Source organism: Erithacus rubecula, assembly GCF_903797595.1.
Source record: "Erithacus rubecula genome assembly, chromosome: 4".
In the NCBI taxonomy this organism is placed as follows: Eukaryota; Metazoa; Chordata; class Aves; order Passeriformes; family Muscicapidae; genus Erithacus; species Erithacus rubecula.
Window position 1 is genome coordinate 47,536,583 of NC_136686.1, and position 9,326 is coordinate 47,545,908.

Genomic DNA, 9,326 nt, shown 5'->3' on the forward strand with positions numbered 1-9,326 from the left:
GGGTCAACAATGTCATACTGGCACAAAAGAGTAAGTGTTCCTTGTGAACTGCACTGATAGGACTGCTGTGTAGTGGAAAAAAAAGCAATTACTCTGTTCTGCCTAAATAAACAAAAAATACCCTGTTCTGTGTGCTATCTTGACTTTTAACTAAGACCCATGTGCAGTTTTTTTCTAAGTCTATCTCAATGCATAATCCCCAAATGGAAGAATCTAGATAAGAATTACATGACCTAAATAAACCAACTAAGGGATAAAAGAATCAAGTATGCTTTATAAGGAACTGTGAAAGAGAGAAGTCAGGATTAGATACCTTTATCTCTAATCTTCAAGGTGTTATTCTAAAAATTTTTGGAAGCAAATACATCTATTTAAAAATACTATTATTTATAGCAAAGCTAAAATATATATTAGACATTAAATATATATTTTAGTTTTTTGTAAATGCTGATAAGAACAATTCTCAGTATTCTCTGGCTGCTGCTTACCTATTTGCAGTTATAATATTAAAGAAAAACAACCTTACAGTTACAAAGATAAACAAAAAATTTAGAAAGAGGCTGTAAAGCATCATAAAAGTCTGGAAAGAGACAATTTTTCTTAACACAGGTAGTCTACAAGGTGTGAGCTAATGTCCTCTTCAATATTAAGCCCACATTTTTGTAGTGCAAATACTGTATATGCAACTGTACCCAGATTATGTAATATTAAATGTATGGCAGTCTGAGATGCTTTGCATTCAATTCAGGGGGAAAGTTTTCCCCCAGACCAGTGTTTGTATACTTTCCAGCAAGGTCAAATAATGCTATACCTGGTTTTGTATGAATAGCATACATTACACTGCAGTTAAACAAGCATTCAAAATTACTTGGCACCAAAAAAACCCAACCCACCAACCAAAAAAAACCAACCCCTCCATAAAAAAGAAAAAAAAACCAAAAAAACAACCAAACAAAAACAAAACACTTGAGCTTTTTTTTTTCTTTTTTTTTTTTTTTTTATTTCCAAGACTTTAGCAGATTAGGATATTATCTTTTGTTGTTTTGGGTTTATTTTCCCTTTTTAGCACAAACTACATTCCTTAATGATTAGCAGATACATTTTACTCCTGTCAGAGAACAGCAAAAAATTCTACAAAAAAACAACCAAAAAACAAAAAACAACCAAAAAACCAACAACTAGCTATTCATGCCTGGTAAAATATAATCAATGAAACAATATTGTGTTTAATCCAGCCTCTGCTGATAAGATATTTCAGTGTGTTGTATTCAAGCAGTTCAGAGCAGTGTTTGGTTGGTTTTTTTTCCCCCCTCAATATTACACAGTGAATTAGATTTGTCAAGGACAGCATTAGCTATTCTTATGTGATTTCTGGTTTTAAACCAGTGGTTGTGCCAACCTGAATTATATGCTATGGACAAAACAGCTGAGACATCCAAAATCATCCAAGACTCTTTTATTTAAATGCAGGAGGCATTTTTTTATCCAGATGACTGCTTACTTTTCTGCTAGGCTATGAATAGTTTTTCCAATATGTTTACAAAATTAATTTAATTTGAAATTAGTAAAGGACACACATGGAAAAGAATTATATCTTTGAAATAGTAAATAGTATAACTCAGTTGTATAATCATGCACCCTTTGTGTCTTTTGCAAACACAAGCTATGACCAAAGTAGTTGCACTCTACAGGCAGCACTCCTAAATCCATACAAATTCTTTGAGGTTCTGGCAGAACTCCACATAGGGAAAAGGTTTGTCCACACAGAAAAAATTAGAGACTCAGGAATACATATTTTATTTTCTCTTTTGTGATAAATAGTACCACAGAGTAAAATTATGAATTTCTTATAAAAATGAGAATTCTTATAAGAATCATGTTCTTCCATATGCATATCAGGATTCATCTTGGTATTCCAGACAACTGAATCAGATCCAAAGTGTTTGCTTGTATTTTATTTTACTTCTATCAAATTATATCTACAACAAATGAATGTAGATAAATGTAGGAAATGAAACTCCAGCTTATTCCAAAGTTAGAAATAGATAATCCAGCTATGACATGTTGCATGTCCTGTATTGTGACTCCCATTCTGTGGTTTCACTTTTAGGAAAGGAAATGCACATGAGAAGCAGGATTATGCTGGAGTGTTTTGAAACTTGATGTGCAAAACAAACGCTTCCCAAATGACATGTCAAATCACTAACCATGCAAGCTTTTGCTAGTGGCATCAAGCCAGTACTTTCACCTTAGGCAACACACAAACTAGCCAGTCTCAAACACTGAAAAATTCTTCTGAATCCTGAGAAGCTGAGATAAAAGTACTGAGGCATTCTTTCTTCCCAAAGAGACCGAAACTCAACCCACATTCCTTCAATTAAAACAACAAAACCAAACCATTCCAAGGAAAACAAAAGCAACATAACCCATCAACAACAAAAAATATTTTTTGTCCTATAAGCACCCAATCCATACTTCAAAGACTCTTCTCAATTATTACAAAAATTTACTATTACAAAAATTCCATATAGTTAAGAATGTGATCTATGATCTCTAAACCCCACACTATTTATATGTGATAAAGTAAATTATACCATTTCTGCTGACATACCTAATGAAGAGAATCTTAGCTCTGTGTTTCATAGGGTTGGATAATATCACATATTGAAGTTCAGATAGATAAAACAATCAAGGACAAATCGCTGAACTTTATTCACCTACTTCCCCACTTCATCACAGCAAACTACATAAATCTCATAATAAAGATTTAAGACAATGAGGTACCTCGAACTATTTTATAACTGAAACACTGCTGTAATTACCAACTGTTCAAAAGTTCAAAACTAATTACTTATTTTCTGTAATATTCCTAAGAAACAAATTAGGACCTTGATCTCATAAGACAGCAAAGCCTGTCCAGTTTTTCCACAACAGGAAGTAAATAAAACTTTACAACACACTAATCTGTGAGATTACCAGTTCTCACTTTAAGGTGTTACCAGAATCTAGCAGGTGTTTCAAATACACAAGAACATTTACATCAATAAAAACACCAAGCCTCTTACTAGAATATTGCATCACTATCAAGCAATATTATTCTGCCTTGCTATAGAGTTCTTGAATATCTCCAGGGAAGGGGACTCCACAACTGCCCTGTGCAACCTGTTCCAGTGCATGGTCACTGTCAGTAAAGAAGTTCTTCCTCAGAAGAACTCTATTAAGTTGGAACTCCCCATGCATCAGTTTCTGCCCATTGCCTCTTGTCCTACTGCTCAGCCCCACCAGCAGAGCCTGGCTCCATCCTCTTGACCCCTTCCTTCAGATACTGACAGACAGTGAGTGATGAGGTCCCCTCTCAGTCATCTTCTCAAGGCTGAACAGGCCCAATTCTCTCAGCCTTTCCTTGAAAGAAAGGCACTCCATGCCTTAACCATCACTGCTGGACCTGCTCCAGGAGCTCCATGTCTCTCATGTACTGAGAACTTGATAAAACCACATATGACCACCACATAAATTGACTTGATGGTATGGTTATGGAACATCATTTCACACAGAGGCCCATTTTACATAAATTTATCAAGCAAGAAGAGGAAAGGAGCATTACAAATACTTCCTTTACAGTTCCAGGTTTATTTCAGGAAAACTGATCAGCTCCTCCACACTTCTCTCCAACCACAATAAGACTCTAGACAGTAGCTTTAAAGTATAAGAATGAGATGATCATCCTTTGAATGAGATTAATTTACTGCACAGACCGCCACACTAACCTCATCCCAGGACTACAAACATGGAGTTTGTATATACTTTGCAAGGCAGAGAGGATTAAGACCACTAATAATAACAAGGGACATTTCCATACAATAAAACCCAATCTGTTGTACCCACCAAGCATTTAAGTTTCTTTAACAAAAGCTCAGCATGATCTGAGGCTGCATGTTGGAGAGGAATTTTAACCTTTGCTCGGTAGCACAATCATCTCATCAGGAAACTGGGAAAGAACAGTGACAGTCATTGCTCACAGCATTATTGGCATCTCTAGTTCCTCTTGTTCTAAGGGACACTGAAATCCATGCTCCACTGCACAGCCCTTTTTCATCTACTTATCTCCCATGTGAGGAAGCATTTGGACAGGTTTTGGCTCTGCAGGATTAAAAGAGCATGTCACTGGCTGAGCAGAGCACCCAGCAGAGGCAGTGCTGCACATCAGCTCTGGGAAGAAGGGCAGCAGCAGGCTCAGCACACAGAAGGTTCATGCTATGCCTACAGGATCACACTGCAAATATGGGACTGCTGCTGGTGCTTGATCACTCATGTGCATGAGGCACCCAGAACCAAAGTGTTCCTGCAGTGCAGGCAAGTCAGTGCTGGTCCATATTAGCACTAGACAGGCCATCTTTTGTGAGTGATGAGGTTAAAGATGCTTGAAGATGGAGAGGAAGTCAGTCAGTGATGTGATTCTTAACAGCGCTAGAGTGACTCACTTCTTCCTACTGAAGACACACAAAATAGCCCAAAAACCTGTAGTTTCTAGGTTTCTAAGCATGAAGATATCAGAAAAAAGATCTACAACCTACATCTTGGCTTGGTATAATCTTACAGCAACCACTACCAAAACCATAAGCCATATCTGTGAGGAATAATTTCACAGAAAAAAAAAATTCTAGGGACAATGTGTTCTTTTTATATATTATATATTTACATAATATTTAGTTAACAACTGGTATACACCCACTAACTTAAATCCAATACATATTTTCTATCCTTTGATATATATATATATAATCTATATATATATATATATATAATCTAAGCATCATCATGAGTGGGGAAATCTAAAATTATGCTGCATAACAATTCACTGTATGTCATTAACTATGTAGAAATTTTTCACATTGGGAACATATAAACTCCTTTGAGGAATGGCATCCCTCAGTGACAGAAAGGTGCTTATATCAGTGACCTTACCACTGAGACTCTATGCACAGAGATAGGCTGATATACACCACTGATGTGCTGGTATGCAACCACTGATACTCTAACAGCTACCAATGCAATGCCCTCTGCATCATGCTGTTTTAAGAGAAATTATCTAATTCTTACGAGAACTCCTTTAATGAACCTCTGTCTGAATCAACTCCAGTGCAGTTCCAAAGCCATTCAGTGTCACTGATATTCAGCTGACCAGCAAGCACACAGGCAGCCGTGGCAGTTCCATCAGCCACCTCTCCTGGAAAGTGCAAGTGTCTGGGAACAGGTCAGCAGTTTTCTAGCATCAGCCATACTAACAAACACCAGCTTAAACATTTGTGAAACAGTGACTCAACTAACTGGTGATACCAAAACAGATCAAAATAAAAAGAAAATAAACCTTTGCTACTAGGAGATGGTTACTTTCTTCTCAGACAGAAGACACTTGGAGAGAGGGTGGGAGAAGGGAAGCCAGCCAGTCACAAGAAAGAAAGTTTTATGAATAGAGAGGAGAGTGTCATGTATTTCCATGTTAAGATTTTAACTGGACTGTGATGAGAACTAGCACATGTTTGTACATATAAACATATTGTGCTTTCTGCCACTAGTACTGACTCAATAGTCACATGAAATGCAGGGCAAAATTTACTCCAGCAGCTCCCTCTATCCTGAGAGTCTTATAAAGTTTCTCCTCTCTTCTCAAAGACTGTTCCTCTGTCTCTTGGCACTGAGGACATATGAGGCCAAGGCTGGAAAATGCTACAGTGCAGCTCATTGTGCACATTAAGATACAAAAACTATTTTTTGTATTATAAAAATACAGTACTGTATATGGGGAGCAAAAATAGTTGAAAAATTCCAAAAGAGTAACTATTGTTAATGCCCTGTGAAAACTTCAGTGTGATTGAATTTCAGGAACCTTGGGTGAAATACCATTTAATATAGTCATCCATTGCTTATTATAAACATCAATGAATAATGAAGGATAAGATTTTTAAATTTGTGGATAACACCAAGAAGCAGGTACATGGAAAAAAAAACCAGAGTGGAATTAGTTACAAATTACTCAAAAAAATAATAACCTATTTATTTTAACAAAAAAATGCCTAAAGTCCTCTCAGGATAAATATACCCTTAACAAAAGTATGAGGAGGCTATGCTTGGATTCATGGTTAGACACAGAATTTTAGATGATGATGCAGGAATCCAGGAGCACCTATCTATAGACTGCAGATGCTTAATCTAAGAAATACTATGAAATGAGATTTCAAGCAGCAATACCAGTTTAGTTACTTCCTCATTACCCTTCTATCATGTCTTCATGCCACGAGACCTCAGACACATATCAGGAAGCATATTAAAATGCATAAAAATTGAGGAGATAGGTGAGCTCACATGCCAGGCTGTTCCAGCTCATATGATTTTGCTCACTAAGGAAACAATGTAGTAAAAGAGACTATAGCTTATAACAGATTGGAGGACAACTTTCAAGAGTGTTTAGAGGCAAAGTGCAGCAGCATTGGGCTGCTAGCTTTGCTTACTATGCCATGATCTCACTGCAAGATTATCAGACTCCTGACACTAATGCAAATGACATTTTTTCTGAGAATTTATGTACAATCTTGGTTTCAGATCAATGCAGGACTTCTCAGACAGCTTCTTCCAAACTGAAAACAATTACAATAATTCCAGTATTGCTGACAGCAAAACAATTGTCACGGGGTTAATGCAGCTGGACACTGGCAGGTAGAACATGGAGCTTTATAATAATTATTCCTCAAGCCCTACACAGTCTCAGCAAATTTCAGTGAAGAACTCAGAACTAAACATACATATGACTTATCTAATGGACATACTGATTACTGATCTAACTAGAAAGACCTGCAGCCATTACACTCACAGGTCAATCCCCTAACTCCACTGGAGCCACAAGTTTAAAAACCAGAAACTAAGTTCTATTTGAATAAGAAATTCTCTTTGATCAATTTAAATCTTCAAGAACAGCTTCTCTGTGTCTGCTGTGGATTCATTTTACGGACACCTAATCTTCAGGCTGCAATATAACCTGTAAGTAGAAAGGTATTTTTGCACAGTATCAATCCATCTTATGATTTTATTTAAAAAAATTTAAAAATCTGTTTCCTGCACGTTAGTATTTTCCCCAAAAAGCTGAAAACTAAACATTCAGTAATTCACTTCTTTAATATTAATTTTCCAAAGTTGGTGGCCACTGGATGGTTGCACTCCAAGAGTTGCAGTCAGTGGCCCAGTGTCCACAGGATTAGAGCAGTGTGCCTCACAGGTTGCTGTTGGGATGATGATCAGACACTGACACAGGTTTGCCAGAGAGGTGGCAGGCAATCCATCCCCTTTAAGCAACCTGGTCTAAAGGAAGGTGCCCTGGCCATAGCAGGGGGGCTGGAAATAGATTGTCTTTAAGAGCCCTTCTAACCCAAACTATTTTATACCCTGAAGCACTCAGGCTGCTTAGAGAGGCTGGGCAGGAACCTGTGGTTGGGAGAAGCAACTATTATTATCTGTTTATTCGGCACTCTTACTGGGTGAAGTGGTCAGGACTTTTGCAAAGGGATGGAAGCAACGCCTACAAGAAGCAGGTGCTGCCTCCATCCTGAAGTGATTAGATGCTATTACATGAGGATGGCAAGCTATTAGCTTGTGAAGAGCCTACCTGCAGGCTTAAAGCAAGTCACACAACCTGTTTTGCCACACAAACAACTATGCAAATCAATGGTTAAACAAGATTTCTTCATACTTAAAAGAAACCCTAAGGGGAAAAATGTGCTAATGAAGATACTCATGCCTTGAGAAGTTTCAAAAGCTATAAAAAAAACCAAACAACATGACAGTCATTAAATAGCCATTGCTGGTGTGGGTTTGTGGTTTTGATACTTTTTCTAAATAACTCCCCAGTTAGTATTAAAAAAATACCTTGTTAAAAGAGAGGAACAGTCAGCTGAGTTCATCAGCAAAGAGCCACCATGGGCCCCAAGTCTGTGAGCATAACAGGCCGTGAAGAATATTTAAAATACCTGGTATATGCAAAGACCTTCACCCAAGTCTGGAGCTGTTACCTTGACGTTTAACCGGTTTAAATGTGATAAAATGGGAAGCTAAACAAATCAGGTGAGTGGCTCTGCCAAACACGTGACTTAACATTTGGTAGCATTTACCTAAGAGGGAGAAAAAAAAAAAAAAAAAACATTCTGTATGTTTTCCAACTTCAGCAAGTCGGAGGCCAGTAACCAAATGCACATAGGATGCTTCGAGAAGCATCTCTCTGCAAACAGACATTTAACTTCCTTACGAGTTCACGGCTGCTCTCTGCAAAGATGCATTTAGCGTTTTAGTTAAACAAGAGCTGAGCCCTACAACCTACGAGGCAACAGCGTCGGCGACCCGGTCTGCACAGAGAAAGCCGAGGAACACCCGCACCGAGCTGAGTGTGTTCCAGCAGGAAGGGGCTGCCACGCTGCCCGCGTTCCGCTCATTTCCCCGGACCGGGGCGTCCTGCCGGCCCGACCGCGGCCACCCGCCGCCTCCTGCTCCTCCTCGGGCACCGCCGCGGCTCCGGCCTCGCTCCGTGCCCCCGAGCCGGGCCGGGCCGGGCCGGGCCGAGCCGGGCCGGGCCGCCGAGGAGAGAGCGGGACGGACACCCCCCAGCGCCCCGCCCGGCTCCGGCCCGCCGCCCCGGCCCAGCCCGCCCTTCCCGGGCCGGGAGGGACGGGGGAAGGGCCGGGCGGCCCGGAGAGGGGCACGGCCGGGGGAAGCCGGCAGCGGGGCTGGGGCTGGGGCTGGGGCTGGGGCTGGCAGCCAGCGGCTGCCCCCATCGCGCTGGGGAGAGCGATGCGCGCCCGGGCGGCGGGATGCCGGGCGGGGGCCGCGCAGCCCCGCGGCGATCGCGAGCACTCACCGGGGCCGGAGGGCGCGGACCGGTCGCGCAGCGTCCCCTCGGCGGCCGCGCCGCGAAGGCTGCCCCGGCCCGAGCAGGAACCGAGCGGAGCCGCCGCCGCCGCGCAGCCAGAGGAAGGCGCGGAGGGCGCACCCGCCCCCTGCCGGTGGCGGACCGGGCCCGCTCCGCCCCGCCCCGCCCCGCGCCCCGCCCGCCCGCCCGGGACCGCGGGGCTGCGCGGGGGAATGCGCGGGGACGCGCACTGCCGTGCAGGGAATGCGCGGGGAGATGCGCGGGGATGCGCGCTGCCTGCGCAGGGAATGCGCGGGGAGATGCGCGGGGATGCGCACTGCCGTGCAGGGAATGCGCGGGGGATGCGCGCTGCCTGTGCAGGGAATGCGCGGGGAGATGCGCGGGGATGCGCACTGCCGTGCAGGGAATGCGCGGG

The 9,326-nt window shown here is 41.9% G+C and overlaps 1 protein-coding gene across 1 annotated transcript in view; it reads right to left on the reverse strand.

Annotated features, from left to right (window-relative positions):
- The window catches only part of FAM3C (FAM3 metabolism regulating signaling molecule C), a 29,828-nt gene extending 20,782 nt beyond the window's left edge, over window positions 1–9,046 (reverse strand). The window contains exon 1 of the mRNA XM_079303074.1: window positions 8,900–9,046. The gene's annotated coding sequence lies outside the window, so the exon portion shown is untranslated. The remainder of the gene's footprint in view (window positions 1–8,899) is intronic.
- Window positions 9,047–9,326: the final 280 nt, after the last annotated feature.